This window comes from Sitophilus oryzae, unplaced genomic scaffold, assembly GCF_002938485.1.
Source record: "Sitophilus oryzae breed Bouriz unplaced genomic scaffold, Soryzae_2.0 scaffold_1576_pilon_pilon, whole genome shotgun sequence".
NCBI lineage: Eukaryota > Metazoa > Arthropoda > Insecta > Coleoptera > Curculionidae > Sitophilus > Sitophilus oryzae.
The window spans coordinates 558,686-583,648 of NW_022146254.1; the positions used below are offsets into that span (position 1 = coordinate 558,686).

General features: G+C 33.4%; 1 long non-coding RNA gene across 1 annotated transcript; it reads right to left on the reverse strand.

Annotated features, from left to right (window-relative positions):
* Nucleotides 1-5,892: 5,892 nt before the first annotated feature.
* Nucleotides 5,893-6,261, reverse strand: LOC115879425. Its single transcript, XR_004049712.1, has 2 exons — nt 6,124-6,261; nt 5,893-5,930 (listed from the first exon to the last, which is right to left on the reverse strand). It is a non-coding gene; the product is annotated as an uncharacterized LOC115879425 (long non-coding RNA).
* Between the last annotated feature and the right edge of the window lie 18,702 nt (nt 6,262-24,963).

Consider the following 24,963-nt stretch of genomic DNA (forward strand, 5'->3'; position numbering starts at 1 on the left):
ATAGACGATATGTCGACAAAGACTAGGAAACTGACTAATTTTCAATAAATTGATAGATTGGTGGTAAACTACCAAAAACACTTACGAGATACAAAAAAAAACACAAAAGCATATACAAAAGAATACAAAAATATTTTATTAAACTAACGTTAAGTAAAAGAATGTAACAACCTTATTGATCTTTGTTTAATGACGAAAGCAAGTATCCAATTGCAAGTATCCAATCCCTCATTACCAAAATTGTATGCTTTGCCAAAAATTCATAAACCGGACAAGTCTATGCGCCCAATTGTTTCGGCTGTAGGTTCTCCTACTTATAATTTGGCAAAATGGTTATCAAGGGAGTTCGAAAATTTACCTGATCATGAACCTTCTTTCGCAGTTGAAAATAATATTGAATTCATTAACAAAATTAAAGATATAACATTGCTTGAAGGTGAAATTTTGGTCTCCTTTGATGTATCTTCGTTGTTCCCAGGTGTTCCAATTCCACATACTTTAGGCTACTTGAAGGAATTACTGAACGCAAATGGTCTCGACAACAAAACTGTGCTGAATATATCTTACATCTAGCTTACATCGTTATGTATGAAACAAAATTGTTTTCATTTTAATAATAACTTTTTTGAACAGCGGGAAGGTACAGTAATGGGTAATCCATTGTCTCCATTTTTGGCTAATCTATTCATGAGCAGGTTTGAAGTGGAGGCTAGGAATCAGTTTGAGTATTTTCCAAGAGTATGGTTTAGGTATGTGGATGATATTTTTGCTGTTTTTGACACACATTCAGACACCATAGATAATTTTATTTCTAAGTTAAATAATCGTTTTGCTTCCATTAAATTTACGCATGAAATTGAGAACAACGACAGATTACCATTTCTAGATGTATTAGTTATTAGAAATGCTAATAATTGCCTGGAATTTGATATCTATAGAAAAAATACGACCCCACGCAGATATATTCCTAATGAATCACATCATAGTGTTGAACATAAAATGGCTGGTTTAAATTTCTTAGTTCATAGATTACTTAGTTTTCCCACTTTCCAACGAAAGATATGAAATAGAAAGAGATTACATTAGGAATGTAGCTGAGTGTAATGGATATTCTCCTTCACTAGTTGATAAATTAATTAGAAAACGTAGGTATAGGTTAATGATTTCTGAAAATTCGACTTTTCAAGTGGAGAAAGATACATCTAAATATTTTTCGATACCGTTTGATAGAGAGTTATCCCGTGGTCTAAAAGGAATTTTTAAGAATGTCAATTATAAACTTGTGTATAGTGCTAATAATAAATTACAACAATTATTAGGTAATCCAAAGGATAAAACACCTCCACTGGAAAGGTCGGGTATTTATGAAATTTCTTGTAAAGATTGTAATCAGAAATATGTTGGGCAAACTAGAAGATCAATATTAACTAGATTTAAAGAACATTTAGCTCAGATAAGATATGGTAGACCGGACAAATCTTGCGTTGCCGAACATATTGTTGATAAAGAACATTATATAGATCTTAATAATTTAAAATTAATTAAACAAGTCTCAAATTACAGGCAATTAGATGCATATGAAAGCATCAGAATTAATAAATGTAAAGATAGTATGAACAGAGACAACGGTCCAATTCCTTCAAGTTCTTTGTTCCTACTACTCTAGTGGCGGAAATCTAACTGTTACGCTCAGTGGGTTCTGACTCGGTTGGCTAGATTTTGCCACGCCCACTCGGTGCCCACTGGGCGAGTATATAAATGCTCAACTTGTAGATTGTACTTTAGTTTATAATCATCTGCTGATGATGCTAACATGGTTAGCGGAACGCGCGTCCAGTGTAAAAGTAAAAGTGTTTTGGTGTATTGTGGTGATTTAGTGTTTTTATTTTTATTTAACGTTAAGTGTCAAATCGAGATGTGTCTCACTATTGGAATTATATGTCCATTTTCTTGGCAGTCGCTGGCAGTCATTGCCATCAATCTTATGGCAGGAGGATTATAATTATATTGCAGACACAGGCAGTTTTCTCATATACATAAACTAAAATATACTCAGGGTTCCCTATTTAACCCCGTGTGCAGTTTCTGTGTCGTAAGAGAAAGACAACATAACCCAGCTCCATGTTAATACTGCATGCATAAGTCTATTTCACCCGAATATCGATTGAACTGCGATTGCGCCAAACTCCAATTGACTGATGTTTTAGTTCTGTTCGGATTATTTTTTATTTGTTCACGTAAAAGAGTGATTTTGTTTAGTTTATTGTTTCCAACTATTTTTTAATATTTTTCCAACTCCGTGATAATGTGTTATAAATAATAAAAATATAAATAAAATTGAAGGTTAGGTGAAATGTCAGTCAACCACTTCCCTTTAAAAACATCGACCAATGAAAACTTCTTAAGGTAAGGCATGTGCAGTTATATGAATATCCGAGTGAAATAGACTTACGCAGAATTCCATATTTCTCTTTTACTGTTTGGGCTTCAAGAACGCAGAAATCAAGAGAAGACTGTGTATAGCACGTAATTCCATAACCAAACTCAATAAAATATGGAAAAATTCAGCCATTTCAATTAGCAACAAACTCAGACTAATAAGAGCCCTAATTTTCCCCATTGCCACTTATGCCTCAGAGACCTGGACATTAAAGTTGGCAATGAAACGTAAAATCGATGCTTTTGAAATGTGGTGTTATAGACGGATGCTGCGAATACCGTACACAGCTCACCGTACACATATTTCAATACTAGAACAACCGAATATCAAATCTAGACTGTCGATATCAATAAATCAGTCATACTTAAGATACTTTGGCCACACATCCAGGAACACCAATGGCCTAGAAAAACTAATTGTGGAGGGAAAAGTGAACGGGAAACGTCCTAGAGGGAGATCTCCAAACCGTTGGGTGGACCAAATGAAGACAATAATAGGTCATAGTCTGCACGAGGCCAGTACTGCTGCGCAAGACAGAACAACATTGATTGACACAATAAATCCGATATCATAATGTCACCATACTCTTATAGAGTAATAGGAAGGAGGATGAGTTTGGGCTTCACTTTTTGGAGATTAGGCTGAGTATATTTTAGTTATATGTATATGAGTTTATTTCGCAGTCATTGACAATCGCTTGACAGTAAAATGTTGTTTTGGCAGTACATGTACCTTTTTAACCCAAATGAGACTCCCCTTGTATAAAATGCACCGAGTGTTCTATTCGGAGTAAAAATGTACCTTTTCTAGCTCGCTAGTAAAGTCGCTAGAAATATTATCAAATCGTTATCACGTCAATACACTGAAATAAGACGATCAAAGCTATAGGTATAAGCAATATGATTCTTCAGTAAAAAGTAAATTTGCCCAAACGCCCCTTATTCAGTATGATTTCTAACAATTGGAATTGCTCACTCCGTTGGTGCCTAGTTAACAGGAATACCTTGATTCCTGGTGCTAATTAGGATACGTCTCTTCGCAGGTCTTGCTGCAATTACTTAGCAGTGACAAAAAACGGATATCTACAAGAACGACAAAATTAGGTCTGCCTGCTACTTGCCGTCTCTGATAAATTACAGCATGTAGGTATTTTGCAACAGCTTTAGAAACACTATGTTAAAGCCTAGAACATTAGCGACGTTTAAAAATATATAGCTAAATAATAAATTTTGCAATAATTTTTGTGCGCAATTTACCTCTATCGAAGTACTAAGAAAAAAACCGACATTTTGATTAAGCGAATTACATTATATCTAAGCCTTATTTGAAAAGAAAATTTTAAGCGGTATAGTATATTTTTTAAAGATTTTACAATATTCCTAAGAATGCAATATATGAAATACTAAGATAAGTTTATACTGAATTTACTATTCTATTTTTAATGATGTATGTACTAATGATATTGTGATAAAAAATAAACATGAAATATTTAACATGAAATTTTTTTTAATAAGTTGTTGATTATATGTATATGAATTTTTAAATAAGTTGTTTATTTTTGTTTTTAAGTTGTTTAATTATAATTATATAAGTATATTTTTAATTATAATTATATTATATATAAGTTTAATTATAGTTATATAAGTAACTAAAGTTTCCAAGTGGAAGAGAAGAATTTGGAAGACTCCAGCCGTAACCTGGAATGGAAGTCCTCCAACGGTCGAAGACACTCAAAAAAGTTCCTCAGTACTTACGACCGAGAAAAATCAAAGATTTTCCTTGATTTAAATAAAAATAATCTTTGGTTTGTCACGGGCTTTCTAACAGAACACTGTCTAGTTAACGAACACCTCAGTGGCTGAGGAACAACGGCAAATTCAGATTCTGTGGGAGAAATGGGAAACACCAGAACACCTTATCACTGAGTGCGCCGAGACGACGACTGTTTGTGCCATGAACTTTGGTACGGCTGATGTCGAGGATGGAGTATGATGAGTTATAACTCGTTATAACTCAAGAAAGGGGAACACACAATAGATCTGTAAGGTCGCGGTGATTAACACCCCTCCTAAACATTCTACTATGATAGAATGACTTTATATAAATATAATTTATAGATTCTTGAGTGCAGAAAATTAACTACTTTAAACGTAAATCCTAGCTCTTCCTTATCGTTGCGACTTTTACACTTGACAGCTGAACAAATCACCATTGTAATAAAGTTTATTCAAAGCTTACTACACTCAACAAACTAGTAATAATCGCTAAAATCGTCACTGGCACTGGCACACATCCGTTGTCACCAAAAAATTGGCGTCTAACATCACAAATTTTGCTCCAGCCACTATATGAGCGTTACGTCTTCTTGTAATCTTTAGTCATTGGTTGAGAAGTTCTAGGCAAGTCTACAGAAGGTGGTTTACCATCTGCGGTTTGCCATTGCCATCTTTGATGTGGCGGATCGTTGATCGCACTATCTAGATTTGCTTCTTTTTGTACAAAATTTTGATAAACAAATATAAAAGAAAAACGAAATTATCGGGCAAAACCTACAGAAAGATTAGCCATAAAATATGACCATAATGTGACTACCCGTAGACACTTAGTGTTTCTGCCTTCCGGCTTCATCAGAACGGGAGGAATCAGCAACGATGAACTAGTGATCCTGAAAAAAAAAGGAAAGCAAACGAGGCACGAGGCACCATTTGCAACCTGGTAAAGCAGTAGCTCGCAATTTGCGAGCATTACCACCGAAAAATTGCTGCGGGGTGCTCCAACATACCTCGCTGCTATCACATATCGTGGTAATGCTCGCGAATTGTGAGCTGCTGCTTTACCAGGAAGCAAATGGTGCCTCGTGCCTCGTTTGCTTCTTTTTTCCTTTTTTCTACGGGTGTCTACGGGTAGTCATATTTTGGTCATGTTTCTATGGCTAATCTTACTGTAGGTTTTGCCCGATAATTTTGTTTTTCTTTTTATTACAGTCCCCACGATAACATCCTTTGTTTAAATAAATAATGCGCCCATACTTCTTGGGTCAGCAGTAGTCTGTTTGCTGCTGAATTACGACAGCAGACTCGCCACACTGGCGATTGGCCAGAAAATTAAGGGTATTTAAGAAAGTAGATGTAACGCTGTGAATAATATAATAAAAAATATAATTAATAAGTGTTCACATTCTTGACTACATACGCTCTGTTTTACAATGGCAAATAAAATAAAAAAACTAATATTATTTTACCAAACTTTAATAATTAAAAAAATACATGTATAAACAATAAATAAAAAAAACATACGACTAGACAATGAAGGATGAATAGGATGATATGAAGGATGAATAAATAAGTAACGAAGTTAAGTAAACATTAATACATTAAATATCAAATGACAGTATCATTATTGACAATGGAGTAACAGTAGTTTCCCCCCCTTTTCTGATGATATCCGTTTTGATGCCGATCCGCTTGATAGGTTATGCAGATTCTATTTGCTGAAAGGAAAACAAAATTAAATAAAATTGTTATAAAACTATTTAAAGAATACAAATTTTTATAATTCAGTAACGATGTTATGACATGCCATAAGTTCATCTGCTCTATACTACCACTTCTTAATTTAAAAGCTATGTTTTCTGATAACCAATAAGGAAATTGATTTTTCTTCAATAATTTTGAAATACTTACCCATAATTAAATCGAATGACATAAACAATAATACGGATACAATAAATACTATTAAACTAAGTTGACCCATTATTTTTTTTGATGGCAATAAAAATATTATCAATAATAAAAACTATCTGCAAGTGTATTGATTGTGAACTTCTTATGATCTAAATCAATGCATAAATTGGATTGACTTATATATCTATTGATTGAGATAAAAAATAAATAAAATAAATCATGTCATGTTATTAATAAGATAAGAACATATAATCTGTATTAAATAAACTGTCATGTGGGTTCAAAAATTTCAGCAAAAATTATCATTTGCTTCTTTTTCTCTAAAATAATATATATTATGTCGAAGGCAAATTGAATAATCCGGCTTTTTGCAAAAAGACTAGGCGTATTATAAAACGCCGGCGTTTTTGACAAAAGGAGGAAATTTCAAAAAGCCGAATTATTCGATACACCTGCGACATATACAGGGTGCTACAAATTCGAGGTATAAGCATTGATGTCTCGGAAACCGTAATAGATACGACGATGGTTAAATTGGGGCAAAGTTGCTTCTTGGGATGTTTACCAAGATGCCATCAAAAAAGTTTTAAAAATTTCAAGGATTGCTGAGTTTTTTGGGAAAAACGGATTTTTTTGAAAATCAATTTTATTTTTTCCTGTCGTTACTTTTTAGAAAATTAAAAAACAAATTGTAGATTCTCATAGCCACTTTATTAAGGCTATCTGATAGTATTTTTAGATTTTCAAATTAGCTGATAATAACGTTTCGAAGCGCGGCGAAAAACCGTGCATTGCAAATTAGACGGTATTTTGTTTATACTTAATCAAATAAATGGCTATTTTATTATCACGCTGATATTAAGTGAGTTTCGTTTTATCCAAACCTTATTCAAGGGGGAAAATTTAAAGTACTCGTAGTAGATATATTTAAACATTTTACTAGAACATAGGCTTAAGAGTGTAATGTTCTGTAGAGTACTAAGATAAGCATTTGTATATCGAAACTGTTATTGTGTGTATATTTAATAAATTGTTTATTTATGTTAATTAATAAGTTGTTTATAAGTTTTTCTTTTATTAAAAATACTAAATTAAATAATGCATATAAAACTGTGAAAGTCCGAAATCCGGTCATTGTCAAGATAATCCTCTGAATATCAATATTCACCAAGTTGTTTGACATATATCCGAAATATTGGAGTCACGCATGCCATTCACCATGCACTCATAGTGTATGTTGAAAAGAAACATTTTTTATTAAATGTAAACAAAAATAACGCTCTATAGGCTATACATATTTATTTATTAAAATATGGAAAATATTTGCATGGAGATCGAGTAAGAGAGGGGTTAATCAAAGTGACCTTAAAGATTTGTTGTGTTCCCCGTTCTTGAGTTATAGCCCATCGTACAGTCTATAACTCATCATACATAGGGTCTTCCTGTTGTAGGGGTCTTTCTGTTCGAACAGATCTCTATCCACCGAAGAGTGGGCATCTACCTCCTACTAGGGTATATATACCCTTCCACGGTTGAGGTTTAGCACTTCGTGCCCTTCACACTCGAGGAGCTTGTCTCCGGCTGAATGATATGGAAGCTGGAGGACCTGTTGAACTTAGTTTCTTCCATTTTTTCCACCTCCTGAACTTAGTTTCTCCTTAGATCTAATACCGGTGTTGTCCCGAATCTATAATAGAGGATATATCCCTGTTGGATTTGAGGTCAGTTACACCGCAAGGGTACTTCCTAGTAACGGAGCACAAATTGCACGCATACTCACGCTATCAAACCTTGCGTGTCACTAACGCTAATCCAACACAGAGGGCGGCAGAAGCAAAGCAAAGAAATAAACCGACAAAAAGCCAGTTTTAACATAATAAGCCGATATTCAGAAAGCATCACAATTTGTATTCGATGCTCGCGATTGTCTCTTTTTGTCGATTTCTCCTTGACGTAAGGTAAAACATCGAGGACGAATTGTGACATTTTCTGAATATCCGCTTGTAGATATAACCGGTAGTTTCCAACTTTCTCTGGAGCTCATTTGTCTTTGTCAAAATACACCGGTGAAAGTCCGAATTAATGATAAAATTACTAAATGTTTGGTCTTTCACCAAATTATTTGTTGCTTGTTGATATCGAGAGGTGTCTCACTTGGGTAAAAAATGTACATGTACTGCCAAAATGTAATTTTACTGCTCAGCGACTGCCAATGACTGCAAAGAAGACTGCCTATGACTGCTATATAAATATAGTCGACTGAATAAAGAGTCTATTACGCGGTAGGTACTTTCGGGTCGCTCTCAGGGTTCGGGTAAAGCGGGCGTATGAGCGAAGGAAATATATATTATAATTCAGAAATATGCCCTAAGGCTTAGCCCGATCCTGTAGTAAGCCACACCAAAAATTCCAAACACACGTGCTTTAATTAAGGCTTGATTAAGGTTTGCGGAGCTGCAGCATTTGCCATAAAATAGCCAGCAATTTGTTAGAAAACCATATAAATTATATATCACTGTAATCACAAAACTTCAATCTATTTCCGTATTGTAACGGAATTTTGAATTATGTCTTTATTTTCGAGAAAATTTAGTCCAAACATAAGGAATATTTTGTTGATGTTTGACCATCAAAATCTTAAAAATAAAGAAGAACTCTAAAAATGTGCTACAATACGGATACAGTATAATTCTTTATCTTTAATTGGGATTTCCAGTCAAATTGTCGTTATGATCACTGCTATTGCACTTTATATTGAAATTTAAAGTACTATTTTTAAGCAAAAATGTAATTTTCTAATTAATAAAGCCAAAAAAATACCAGAAGTACCACTTAAAAAATCAAACACACACGTACCAAAATACTAGAGTACCAAAGTACCACTTAAAAAATCAAAAGGAAGTGACCGAAAATAATCGAATACCTCATTCAACCTTGATTTATGTCATATACTAAAATACTAAATTTTGTTTTTTTTGTCTCAAGAGTGAGTAATTTTTAGAAAACACCCCTTATTTAACAAATGAAAGAAAATGAAGTATCCATAATGTAATAGACATGTATCAAAAAATAGAACTTCAAAAATAGCTCATCCTACCACACAGATTAAGCTTAATAACATATACTAAAATAATAAGGCAAATACAAAATACACAGGAAATTAAAACAAAAATCACAATATCCTTTTAAAAATTATTAAATTCACAAGTCAACGTCATTTTTGCTGAAAATAATCAGTATATTCATTCTTTCTGTGTAAGTGAAAGCATTAATATAGAGCATTTGGTTCTATTTATGTTCATTTTGACGTAAAAATGAATGCTAACGTCAGAACTTATTTTGTTTCATTCGGTTTTCTAAATTTTGACGAAATATTGACAAAATTGGCTTCGAAAACTAATTCTTTCAATACAATTTCATCAGCACCGAATTTATTTCTGCGTATCAAGCACTACCTGAGTCACCAATCTACGACATTTTTATCGTTTTTGATACATTAGAATATTTCTTTCATTACTTCCAATAATTAAAATATAAATTATTGTAAACTTCTCAGTTTGTAAGTTTGTATCGATGTTTATGTTTACGAGATCTACGAAAGATCTAGAGACTTTAGACAATCTAAATATATTCAACGAGCAAAATGAAATGTGTGAACACAGATCCATTTTCCGTCTTTCAGTAATAATGTTTGTGATAATGAATCAGTCAAATGACAGCTGACAAGTTGACTCGCCTTAAGAGTGTACTTGTACAAAATTGTTGACATACCTTACAATTTAATCAAGCGTGAAGCTGATTTATATGCTCTCATTATACATTTAACACAGGCTAAACATTATAATGAAATATAATAAATTCTAAAGTTCTATGGTAATTCTAAAGGTACATTCAGGCTGAGAGCGCCGAGCGTCGCGTCGCGTTTGCGTCGCGTCCGCGTGTCGAAATGAAATCAATTCACTTAACTTAAATTAGACCGTTCAGGCAGACAGCGTCGCGTTTGGCGTTGCGCTAGCGTCCGCTGAGCGTCGGGGTTCGAGTTCAATGGGGCGGACGCGACGCAAACGCGACGCGACGTTAGACGCTCTCAACCTGAATGTACCTTAAGTCTAAGGTTTATTTATTTGTATCTTCCAAAAAAATCATACATATTCTATATATTATAAAATAGAAATTACAGTACAAAAAACATTTTTTTATTAGTAAAATTAAAAAGTTTACAAATATAAAAAATAATTAAATAAATAAATAAATACATAAATAAATAAACAAATAATCAAACAAACACATGAATATAGAAAAAAGAAATAAAAAATAGGTACACAACTAAATATCAAATGGCAAAATATTTGTTATCCATGAGACCTTCTTTATTATTCTCAAAATCTCTGTGTTACTCCATTTCAATATCGTAACAGAAGTTGCCGGTAATAGTAGATTTTTCTTTCAACTGGTGTTTCAATGAACTATAATTTATGCAGGTTCTTTTTGCTAAAAAACACAATATAAAATATAATTTTTATCAAATTGTTTAATATTATTACATATTTATTTAATCAGTAGAAATAATTCACTAGAAAATCCGGCTTTTTATTATACAATATGACCGAAAAAAAAAACAGCGTCAGCGATGACTATGAAATGAAGATCGCTGTCATTTTATATATAAAATTATATGAGAATGTCATCGGTCGTCATTTTCAAAGCCAACTTTTGCTGTATAACATTCCTACTGTTCTTAAAAACCACTTTACAAATAACCAATATGGACGAGACTTTAATAATAATGAAATAGTTACCTATGGTTAAATTGAACAACACAGCAAGAAATACGAGCACAAAGACTACCATAATAATAAGTTTGCCCATTATTATTGTTAAGATAATAGGTATAATACTTAAAAACAAATTACTGGCAAATGTTTCGATTGGATACTTCTTATGATCTACATCAATACAAAAATTGGATTGCCTTATGTATCTGTTGATTGAGATAAAAAATAAATTAGATAAATAACGTCACCGTTAGTTATTAATACGATAAGAAAACATCATTCATAAGCTGTAATATATGTCGGTTCAAAAACTTCAGAAAAAATATAGATTCTTTAGTAATCTCTTTTTTTTTCGTGAATTTTTTTTGTAAACCGGATATAGTTGTGCCATTATCTAGTTAGAAGAGTAGTAGTAACGAATGTGCATTGTATCAAAGCTATATCAAATTGAAATGCCATAAGATTACCGAAAACGAAATACGTAATAAAAATCGAGAAAGCCTATCAGTCGTCATCACTTTCAGTCGCTTTGCAAAGTGCCTAATAAGAATTAAGCGTATTAATCAATATAATAACTACAACTTTTGATTTTTAAATGACACCCTCAGTATTTTTTACATTATTTGATAGAAAATGTCACTCTCTGAATAGAACGACATATCACATGTCCATTTTTGACATTTTCGCACATTATGGTTTATTTGAAATTGTAACGTGCAATTCATAACGACAATTTGATACAAAATCCCAAGTGTGTGGTAACAAATTATTTATAAAAAATGTCTTTTTTTTCAAATATGCTAATGAGGCACCCTTGGTTTATTTGAAAAAATTGGGATATGATTAAAAATACGAGTTGGGCATCTTTGAACCGACCAGGACAAGGCACTAAAAACATTAGACGATCAAATCTATTTTTCCAAGGCCTTTATTAAAAATTAGTGTTTTTAACACAAGCGAAAATGTCAAAAGTTGACATATGATATGTCATTCTACTCAGAGTAGAGAGTCATTACGAGTGTCATTTTATATCGTATCGAATATTTTTGATTTTAATTTTCTTTCGAATAAAGTAGAAATAAAGCGAGGGTGTCATTTAAAAATCAAAAGTTGTAGTCATTTCCGGTGAAACAGGAAGTGACCAAAAACAATTGAATACGTCAATCAATCATAATTTATGTCATATACTAACATACCAAATCACGTTTTTCATCTGTAAAAAAAAAGTTATAAGGTTGAGCCACTTTTGCGACGCATCCGGTATAGCAAATATATAAAATACTTCATAAAATACTTATTAACACAAATGTTACTGCCATGACATCTTGAGTTGCATATCATGCCACAATTCTAGCCACATCACCTGTTTGTATTACTCTGATTTTTCGCTGAATATTCAAGAACATTATTTATTGAACCTTTTCCCACAAAATTTAGATTCCATTGTTCCATTCCATGGTTTACATGATTCCATTCCATTCCGCAGCTTCTCTACTACATTCTCATTATCAAAATCATCACTATTTTGTGCCATTTTTTCGTAATTTTGAAAGAGCTTTGTTCAATTTTCCTTGTGTGGTGACTGGCCATCCCATGAAGTTAGCAGCGCCAACGCAGGCAAGATACATCTGTGGCAGGAGGAAAAGTGAGGAATGTGAAGAATAACGGCATCGGCTGACAAATAACACGCTACGTGGTTTCAATAATTAGTTATTGTAAAATAACTATCTAGTTGTGTAAATAATGAGCAGATTGAACACGTTCCTTTTATTTATGGAAATTTGAGTTGTGGAAAATCTAAACCCAACTGACTTCAGATTGTCATATTCACACCCCAAAACAATCCATATTGGTAACCCCGACGTGATCCAGGAAGAATGAATTTCCACTTAATCAGTATCAAACAACCAAACCAACCAAGCAATCCAGAAGCTACACTAATCAAACAAACAATTCCAATCAGTTAAAAATCAACCAAAACCAAAGCAGGGACAGGGAGAGGAGTATTTGGGCCGAAAAATAAATACTCCGAACCAATGGACCCAGTATCCTTCAGGCAGAAATTTACGCTATCAAAAGATGCGTACAATTTATCTTAGATAGGAACTATTGAAAACAGAAAATTGCCATCCTATCGGATAGTCAAACAGAACTAAACGCGATCATTTCCAGTTGGTCAAAGAATGCCTAGAGAAGCTCAACAAATTAGGCAAAGAAAATAAAGTCCTCCTACTCTGGGTGCCTGTTCACCAAGGGATAGAAGGCAATGAAAAAGCAAATGATCTAGCTAGGAAAGGAGCGAACACTCCACTAACTGGACCAGAATCATTCTGTTTTCCAAACGGGAACCAACTGAAAGCGGAACTGAAGAATTTGGAACACTCCATCCGTAACTTGGAATGGGTGTCCTCCAACGGTCTAAGACACTCGAAAAAGTTCCTCAAAACTTACAACAGAGGTTCAAAATCAAAGGTTTATTTCCTTGATTTAAGTAAAAACAATCTTTGGATTGTCCACGGGGTTTCTAACAGAACACTGTCTCCTCAACGAACACCTCAGTAGGCTGAAGCTGAGAAACAACGGCGAATGCACATTCTGTGGGGAAAATGGGGAAACACCAGAACTCCTTATCACTGAGTGCGCCGAGACGACGACCATTCGTGCCATGAACTTTGGTACGGCTGATGTCGAGGATGGAGAGCTGGCCTCTGTGGAGTCGTCTCAGATACTGGGTTTTGTTAAAGCCCTGAGACTGTATGATGAGTTATAACGAGTTGTTATAATGAGTTTAAAATGTGGCATGTGATGCGTAATGATAAATACCAATTTATCCAACTAATACTGCAGGGCAAAATAGATAGTAGAAGAGGTCAGGGACGCCGCCGAAAAATATTAGACAGTGGACGGGAATGACAACCGTACATTTATTCAGGGCGGCTGTCAATAGGATTATATGGACCAACATGATTGCCAACATCCATAAAGGATAGGCACTGAAAGAAGAAGAAGAAGGAGAAGGTAGGATGTAGTAAGCATAGGGGTACGGCTTCGGTAAACGGTTTCCCGAATCTTATCATTTGCAAGGCTTTAGGAACATTGATATTTCTGTTAAAACAATGCAAATACAAATCTGACAAAAAGATATATGGCGTGGAACAGATCAACCTAAATATTTCCAATAATAAAAACTACACAATACGAAATTTGGTATTTTTTTAACATTTGTGCAAAGCGGTATGATTTACTTGATTTATTTTGAATTCATTTTTTGTTCCTTTGTTATATTACAGTTGGGGGTTGGAACCTTTGGTGTTACACTGCAAGATAAAACACTAAATCACCACAATACACCAAAACACTTTTACTTTTACACTGGGACGCGCGTTTCGCTAACCATGTTAGCAGCATCAGCAGATGATTAAACTAAACTAATTATTAAACTCAAATTGTAGATATTAGTTTAGTTTAATCATCTACTGACGATGCTAAGTTAGAGAAACGCGCGTCCAGTGTAAAAGTAAATGTGTTTTGGTGTATTGTGGTAATTTAGTGTTTAATTTTTTTTAATTTTTTTATAATTTAAGGGTTATCAACAGAAAAATTGAATTTTTATGGGGGACACCCTGTATATTTTTAATTAGCTGAAAAGAACTTAAAATTACCTTTCCAAAAATATAGCACACTTGATATTTTGTTATAGTCCCTTTCGAAATACAGAATTTTTTTAAGTTCCCACTTTTAACTATAGTAGGCTTTGGACCCCTTAATAATGATCTTCCCCTAATGGAACTCGAAAACATATTTTTCCAACAAGACGAGGTGCCGCCCCAGAATGGTGAAGTTATCAGCAACTTTTTGCAGCCAATTTCGAGAGTAATTGAACAGCTAACCAAGATCCCAGCCGTTAGCCGTCGACGCCGTCGGAGCCATATGGATTTTTATCTTAGCGTAAGAATAAAGGTTCTTATTTTTAAATTGGCCGTATAGTCTAGACAAGAATTAGAAGTACTTATTAGCTGTTGGTTTAGTTTATTTATCTACTGATGATGCTAACATGGTTAGCGAAATGCCCGTCCAGTATAAAAGTAAATGTGTTTTGGTGTATTTTGGTGATTTAGTGTTTTATTTTCCTTTGTTATTCTTCTTATCACGATCCAAATGGTAATTGTGGCTCTGAAAACTGCAGCCCGGAAGATTTCCGCAGACGAGTGTTCAAACCATCTCCTCAAATTTTTTAGCCATGAGTTCTGGCGTCTTCCTACTGATCTTTTCCCTTGCATTTTGACCTCTATTATGAGGCGCAGTATTTCGTATCTACCACCTCTCAACACATAACCTAGGTATTGCATTTTTCTTTCCTTGATGGTGTTCAGTATCTCTTTTTGTTTCTGCATGCGCTGGAGTACTTCATCGTTGGTGATCCTTTGTACCCATGAGATTCGCAGCATCCGTCTGTATACATACATTTCGAAGGCTTCTATTCTCTTCTTGGTCTGTGAATCCAGTGTCCAGCTCTCACATCCATAGAGTAACACAGAGAAGACTTAGCATCTGGCCATTCGAGTTCTGAGTTCAGCACTGAGGTCTCGTCTTGTAAAAAATGATTTCATTCTCACGAAGATTTTTCTCGCTTGCTCAATTCTTGAAAATATTTCTCTTTTCGGGTCGCACTGGCTATTGATGTTAGCTCCTAAATACTTTTTTATTCGCTTGTTTGTCCCTTGACACGCAGATGTGCATTTATTGGAGTCTTTGTTATACGCAAAGGAAAACAATCATTGACCATATAACACTAAAACACTTTAAACTGGATGGACACGTGTTGCTCTAACCTGTATTCTACGTAAAAAATTCTTCGATCATCAGTAATCATCATCAGTAACGGAGATACGGAGGCTATCCCAAATTGCAAAATTTTCGAAAACACTCTATAGCTCAAAAAAGAAGAGGTTTATGAAAATTTTGTTTACAGCATCTCCCGTTTGACAAAAAAGTGAAACCGGTTTATGCAAACCGCATCCTCCTATCTCTACTAATAACGGAGATACCGTATGATTTCAACTAAAATGGGACACCTTGTACATCCTGTTGCATTAAAATGAGAGATATTATAAGATAAAATTTAACAGTTGTATTAAAAAGTATCAGATAAGGGAGGAATCTGACTATTTAAATCGTGACTAGTTTACAGTCTATCTTTTTATTAAAGTAGTCTTCAGATTAATTTCAATGGACGCTAAGGTTATTTTGAAATATTTTATGTACTTTCTTTTAATCACCTTCGTACTAGGTAAGTAGCAATACTATTTTATCACATTTTGTTAGCGTTATAATTTCAGAACATTATTTATAATTTAAAATAATAATAAAAAAATCTGAAAATATGAAAACATACAAAAATTCTGATAGTTTTGGATGCATTTATAATTTTATTAAACATAGTGAATGATCCTGAGTGATGGGATTATTCGAGTGATCTCATCACTATACAGGGTGTCCCAGAAATAAGTACAGATATTTTGTTTTACCAGAAACACGCCTATGAGGTTTTTTCGCGAAAAAAAAATAAAATTTGGAATTTTTTTAAAAAAATGTTGTATCTATGTTTCAGTTTTTAGTTTAAATTTATTTCTTGATAATATGACAACATAGGTAGTAGATTAAATTAAAAAAAAAGAAAACCCAGAAAATATATCCAGTAGTTCTCAAAATTTAAGCAAAAAATCTTTTTTTTTTGGAAATTTTCAAAGTAAAATAACTAGGTTATTTTGGACTTATTTGAAAAACGGTGGACTTATTTAAAAAAGAAAAAATATGTATCTTTTATCGAGATCTACTACCTCTTAAAATATCGGTACATATTTCTGGGACACCCTGTATAATAGTTTAACTGAGGACCAGACTTACTAAATGCGTTTTGTCCTTTTTTAAAGATTTTTAACCAAAGTGGCATTCCAAATTACATACACAGACTTACAATACCGGGTGCGTCTAAAAACTGGCTCACCCCTATAACTTTTTTATTTTTTAGATAAATTAGGATTGATTGACGTATTCAATTATTTTTGGTCACTTGTTTCACCGGAAATGACTACAACTTTTGAATTTTAAATGGAACCCTCGGTATTTTTTTACCTTATTCGGTAGAAAATCACACTCTGAATTGAATGACATATCATAGTATGTCAACTTTTGACATTTTCGCTTAAAACAAAATTCTATTTTAAATTTCAATCTAGAGTGCCATGGCTGTGTTAAAAACACTAATTTTTGAATCAAGGAACCTTGGAAAAATAGATTTGATCGTCCAATGTTTTTAGTGCCTTGTCCTGGTCGGTTCAAAGATGCCTAATTCGTATTTTTAATCATATTTCATTTTTTTCAAATGAAATGAGGGTGGCTCATTAGCATATTTGGAAAAAGCATTTTTTTACGAATAATTTGATACAACACACTTGGTATTTCCTGTCAAATTGTCGTTATGAACCGCATGTTATAATTTCAAATAAACCACATGCGAAATGTCAAAAGTTGGCATATGATATGTCATTCTATTCAGAGTGTCATTTTCTATCTAATAAAGTAAAAAAAATACCGAGGGTGCCATTTAAAAATCAAAAGTTGTATTCATTTCCGGTGAAACGGAAGTGACCGAAAATAATTGAATATGTCAATCAATCCTAATTTATGTCATCTACTAACATACCAAATCTCGTTTTTTTATCTGAAAAAATAAAAAAGTTATAGGGCTTGAGCCACTTTTCAGACGCACCCGGTATATCCCATTCGAATTATATGGCGAAAATACCTTAGACTTTCTATGTGCTGTATGTCTGTGGACACTGTTGTTTGTTTGTTATTGCCAAATTAAGAGTGTTTTTTTTGTATTACAACTTCTCTATTTTTTGAATAATACTACTTAAAATAATGAATGAAACTATGGCTGGGGACCATGTAGCTGGGGATACGGACCGTGGCGTGGTAGCAGAAAAATAAAGAGAATTTTCATTTCACGTCTAAAGGACAGTCAACAGTTTTTTGTTAATTTTTTTTCAAATATCATCAGAACTAGATTTTTCACATGTACGTATACTATTTTTATGATTTTTTTATCCATTTTTTAAGTATACTAATTTTTCGATAAGTTTCTTGCAAAAAGCGTAGCAGTTTTTCTCTGTTTGCCAAAATTCGAAAAAATGGACATAATGCATCTAGAAAGTCTGCTTCTCAATTGCTTACAGTTCACTAATGTAGGACCTTATTAAAAGAAAAATTTAAATTGTTAAAACTTATATAGCTCTAATTTGAGTAATACATATTATAATTCACATCGTTTTATTTTAGATGGACGTAAGAAATGTTATTACTATAGCCTCACTACAGAATGGAATAAAAACAACCAAATAGGCCAAATTTGTCTTAGTGAAGTTAAACAATATCCTAAATAAAATATATAAAAAATATATTGATTGGCAATGTTGGTAACCACTATAGTATCAATCTAAAGTATTTTTGTTGTATTCTTGTAATATTATAATGTAAACCTATGATGGAAAAAAAGGTCCTGAAGTTTCAAATGGCTCAATCGATGCTATTGATCATACAAATATAAGTATGAAATAACAACAACTATCGTTAAGCAAACTCTGGCGCCTTTTTTTCATCGTATAGTATTTGAAATTGTATGCAATTTATTTAGGTCTAATACAAAAACGTATTATTATAATTAAAATAAATAATGCATTTTATTTCAGACTTGCGTTTTTTTTACTTAAATTTACCGGTGTTTAGTAGCCGGTTAGCCTAAAAATTATCAGAAATAATTATACTTAAAAACTTAGATTTTTTCAAAAATTTGATTTTCACTGTAGTATTTTTCGACTATGGAACTGAATTTCGAATGTTCGAAACCTTTGATTTTTCTCGGTCGTACGTTCTGAGAAATTTCTTTGAGTGTCTTAGATGTTGGAGGATTCCCATTCCAGGTTGCGGATGGACTTTTCGAGGTTCTTCAGTTTCGCTTTAAGTTGGTTTCCACTTGGGAAGCAAAACAGTTCTGGTTCAGTTAGTGGAGTGTTCGCTCCTTTTCTAGTTAGATCGCTTTTCATCTTCTAGCCTTCTATCCCTTGGTGAGGTGGCACCAAAATACCCAAAGTAGGAGAACTTTGGGTATTTACTTATAGGTACTTACTGACCAACGTCAAATTGAATAAAAACCGCAAAAAAATCGCCAAAAACCAGATTCCTGATTAAAGATTGCTATGATGGCAACACTTTTTTGATTTTTTATTCCTGTGTTATCATATAGTTGAATATTAACTTTGCAGTTCTGTTCTGCGGTGTTAAAGTGAGAGATATTATAAGATAAGATTTAACAGATATATTAGAAAACCTAGATAAGGGAAGACTCTGAGTATTTAAATAATGATTTGCTTAAAGTAGTTTTCAAGTAATATTCTAACTTCAATCGAAGCTATGGGTATTTTAAAATATTTGTTCTACTTTCTTGTAATATTTACTATTATAGGTAAGTAAATAATCGTATTTAATATATACCTAGTTCTATAATAAAACTATTAATTTATTTTTGGATTTTATAACTTGGATACACAGGGTGTCATTGAAATGGTGTAAAAAAAATCGGGGGGTGATAGTACTCTTAAAAGTAGTAAAAAAAGTTCCTATAAGTATAGGGCGGAAAATGCATATTAAGGGAGTAGGGGCACTGAAAGTGGGAATTTAAAAAACGGTTGTTTTAAAATTGTAGGCTTAAAAAACGAGAGCGGTTCAAAAGTAACCAAGTAATTATCAAATAATTAATTGAAAAATCAAAATTTTATGATTTTTAAAACATCTTATTGCTTTAGAAAATGAAATAATCCAATTACCAAAATTTCTTATTAAAATAATGCATTCCGTAATTCATTTATAGTAAATGTTCAAGGTGACCACCATTCATTTCAATGTAGACATCTGATTTTCTTCTCCACGTTCTGCGTAGGTATCCTGTAGAATACCCTTGGTGTTGTCCGCATTTGGTTGGAACAGTCAATTGGTTGGAACTTTTCAGAATTAATCGGCACTGAGTAAACAAAATTTTTTTTAAAACCAAAAAAGTTTATTTCGTTTTTAAAGCAATAAGATGTTTTAAAAATTATGAAATTTTGATTTTGCAATAATTATTTAATAATTACTTGGTTACTTTTGAACCGCCATAACTTTCATAAGTTTATGTTGATTAACCAGTTAGCAACCCATCAGAGCAATCTCTTTGCTTTCAATTTTCTCGAAAACCATCGTTCTGGGCGATGTGCAACAAGTGTACCTTTTTTTGTAGGAAAAAGTATGTAGTTTTCAAAAAATAAACCCACGTTGCAAAAAAATAACCTCAAAAAAGTTATTCATGAAAGAACCTCCTACACTTGCAAAAACTACCCTTTCCGCTTTTCCAAATAATTTTTCAGTATCACCATTTGATTTAGGGTCAATATTTATGGCAGTGGATTTTTTTTCGAAGTTTTATCTCGTTTTTTAAGCCTACAATTTCAAAACAACCGTTTTTTAAATTCACCCTTTCAGTGCCCCTAACTCCCTTAATATGCATTTTCCGCCCTATACTTATAGGAACCTTTTTTACTATTTTTAGGAGTACTATCACCCCCCTTTTTTACACCATTTCAATGACACCCTGTATGTTAGTGCCTATCAATATTTCATAATTATTATCATAGAAGTAATTAGAACTTATATTAATATTTAAAGGATATATACCATAATTTGTTAATGATTTATGATTATAACTCTTTTTGTCGTAATTGTCTCAAATACAAATTCGGGAAATAAGATGTTCTTTCCGTTCAATCGCCCGATATACATATTTGAGATTTTTCTGGTATTTAATCTCATACGAGTACATCATAGTACCCACCATATTTGCGATAGATTCCACACTTGCGCGTTCAAGAATAAACATGCATTTTCAGTTTATTTATATTTTAAAAACTTTTTTATGAGCATACTCTTTGAATTTGTGTGATTTTAATTACACTATTGTGGTATGTGTAAAGGCGGATTCTCACGACTGGCGTACTTGACAAGTACGCCAATATTTGCGTACTTGGCAAGTATCCCCACCAGTCCCCACTTTGTACTACATTGGCAAGTGTACTTGGCAAGTACGCCAATATTTGCTTATTTGCCAAGTACCCCTACAATCCTTGGCAAGTAAACAGTATAGTCGCATCGATGGATACTGGTCGTCCGGAAATTGTCGTTCCTAGTGATTCTTTTTTCTTTTTATAAAAAAATCTAAATAGATAATCTAAAAAAAATAGTCAAAATGCAAAACAAAACAGGAGAAAACCAGAGATGTTCAATTAATTAAAGGTTGTATAAAACCTAAATCTAAACTATTATTTTTTTTTGTTGAAAATTTATATTTAAGTGGGTTTTTATTAAAATATATAAATTTATAACCATATTGATAACGAAAAAAATATTCCGTATATACGTACATAAATTAATTAAGTGTGTGTATACCTTTAAGATTGTTACATAAGGATAATATTTTTCTATCGATCGTGTCAGATGATGTTTTTGAGAGATTTGTTGATTCATCTATGTTTTTCGGTCAGTCGAGATTATTGTTGTTTATTGTAAGCTTCGGCAAGTTTCGAGCGGAATACATTTGTTTGTGTTTTTGATTTTCAACGTTTATTTTCTGCAATATCCCTTGTTTTTAATAATATAATACTAATTGCAAGATGCATGCTTGTCGCCCATGCGTAAGTACATCTCTGGTTTTTGCCATTTACGCGTGGACTACTCTGGTTTTTCTTTTGTACGGCAAAATAACCAAGCTGTAATATCTCTGGGACTAAGCGTATTGTTGCTTTCTTTTTTCGGATGACATTAACATTTGTCTATAAAGTTGTATCTTAAATTCTATGAAAATGTGACATACCTGGTTTTTCCCGTGTAGTCTTCATTTTTCCACTCCATTTATTGCTGTGAAAACGATTTAGGTATGCCGCCAATATTGAAGTTATTAATGTAAATTTGATATTACATAATCTATTATTGTTTTAACGTTTTAAATTATCCACAATTAACTCGAAAAACACTACGATCCGGAAATAAATCGGACATACGCTATAACAGTAACATTATTTGCGCAGTCGTTTTTTTTGCGCCTCGGCAAGTGTAAACAAGGCTGGCCCAGGCTGGCCAAGTATACTTGGCAAGTGTACGATTAATCGTTTGACTCGGGCTATATTTACCTACAGAGAGTGGGGACGCGACAAGTGACCAAGGAACCCGTTCTCACGACATGGCAAGTATATTCCAATATCAAATGTTTGTCAAGTACGCCAATATTTGCGCACTTGGCAAGTATCCCCACCAGTCCCCGCTTTGTACTACATTGGCAAGTGTAGTTGGCAAGTACGCCAATATTTGCATATTTGCCAAGTATCCCTACAATCCTTGGCAAGTAAACAGTATAGTCGCATCGATGGATACTGGTCGTCCCGAAATTGTCGTTGCTAGTGATTCTTTTTAAGTTCTTTTACTGTACACCGCAATACGATTTCTATGTTCTTTATGTTTGGCCATCCATATGAAGGGCTCATTTTCGTATAAATCCATAAATTTCAAAACAACATCATTTGAAGACTACACGGGAAAACCCAGTTTTGTCCATTTTAATTGGAGCCGAGAAAAATGCAATTTAGTGTTTTTAAAGAAATATGTTATTTTCGGTTGAATAATTAGAAAAATATTTATATTACTACCAATTCTGAATTATTAATATTGTGAATTATCGCCATATTCTGAAATATTGAAATAAAAATCTAAATAGATAATCTAAAAAAAATAGTCAAAATGCAAAACAAAACAGCAGAAAACCAGAGATGTTCAATTAATTAAAGGTTGTATAAAACCTAAATCTAAACTATTATTTTTTTTGTTGAAAATTTATATTTAAGTAGGTTTTTATTACCATACATAAATTTATAACCATATTGATAACGAAAAAAATATTCCGTATATGCGTACATAAATTAATTACGTATGTGTATACCTTTAAGATTGTTACATAAGGATAATATTTTTCTATCGATCGTGTCAGATGATGTTTTTGAGAGATTTGTTGATTCATCTATGTTTTTCGGTCAGTCGAGATTATTGTTGTTTATTGTAAGCTTCGGCAAGTTTCGAGCGGAATAAATTTGTTTGTGTTTTTGATTTTCGACGTTTATTTTCTGTAATATCCCTTGTTTTAATAATATAATACTAATTGCAAGATGCATGCTTGTCGCCCATGCGTAAGTACATCTCTGGTTTTTGCCATTTACGCGTGGACTACTCTGGTTTTTCTTTTGTACGGCAAAATAACCAAGCTGTAATATCTCTGGGACTAAGCGTATTGTTGCTTTCTTTTTTCGAATGACATTAACATTTTTCTATAAAGTTGTATCTTAATTTCTATGAAAATGTGACATATCTGGTTTTTCCCGTGTAGTCTTCATTTTTCCACTCCATTTATTGCTGTGAAAACGATTTAGGTATGCCGCCAATATTGAAGTTATTAATGTAGATTTGATATTACATAATCTATTATTGTTTTAACGTTTTAAATTATCCACAATTAACTCGAAAAACGCTACGATCCGGAAATAAATCGGACATACGCTATAACAGTAACATTATTTGCGCAGTCGTTTTTTTTGCGCCTCGGCAAGTGTAAACAAGGCTGGCCCAGGCTGGCCAAGTATACTTGGCAAGTGTACGATTAATCGTTTGACTCGGGCTATATTTACCTACAGAGAGTGGGGACGCGACAAGTGACCAAGGAACCCGTTCTCACGACATGGCAAGTATATTCCAATATCAAATGTTTGTCAAGTACGCCAGTCGTGAGAATCCGCCTTTAAGCTGGACTGTAAAGGTGGCTTCCCACGGCCCGTAATTTTACACGCCAGGCCGCGCCAGCTCGCGCCAACGCGCCGTAGAAAGACTGTCGCCTGAGGTGGCGCGAGGAGGCGCGACGAATCCGTTTCGAGTCGGTAAGTTCAAAGGCCCGATCCAGCGCGGTGTGTTCATGCCTGTGCAGACCTGTTGATGTAGACAGGCATAATCATTGTTTTTACTACTCTTGTTGCTTTTGGTGGGTTTACTATGGAGTGGACGAACGAAATCACTTAATGTAAAAAAACTGTGTGAAATTACTTAAAATATAAAAATCAGGTTAGCCATAATATCACTAGATTTCCATGGCACACTAAGTGAAAAAAAGAAAGTGAAAGGGGATTACTTTTTCTCGCTCGGCTCTTATTATACGATGATGTCCACCAACGCCTTTTTATCTTTTCCTTTTGATTCGTAAGTAGATAATACCCGTTAAAAAGTATGACAGCGGCTGCGGCAACAGTTTTTTCTTCATTTGACATTACTGATAATTATCCAAAACAAGTTGTTGATAATCAAAATATGGTAGGTAATCACCAATCCCGAACACTAGTAACCTCAAAAATAGGTAAACAGATTATTGGTTTTCAAAAGGTACTCGGGCACAAACACGCCGTGGGAAGAGTTCCGCCTGCAGTCCGTAATATCTACGCGTCGCCCGTTTTTCCGTCGCGGCGCGGCGCGGCCTGTAAAACTACAGGCCGTGGGAAGCCACCTTAAAGCAATATTTGTACACTATTATTTGAAAATAAATATTCATACATTCCTACAACTTTCGAATATCAGTAAGACCTGCATAGCGGGGGTAACATAATATTTAATATAATTTAATAATATATAATCTTTATAACTCATAGTTTCCTTTAAACATTCAATGTACCGTATGATCGAGAAAAAACGGCGTCAGCGATGGCTATGGAATGAAGATCGCTGTCATTTTATATGTAAATTTATATGGGAAATGTCATTGATGTTCATTTCCCAGCCAACTGGACGCCGTTTTTTTTCGATCATACGGTATTTCGATGAACGCATCCTAACTAATATTTTTTTTTTATTTCAGGTGGAAAATGTTACTATTATACCACACATTTTA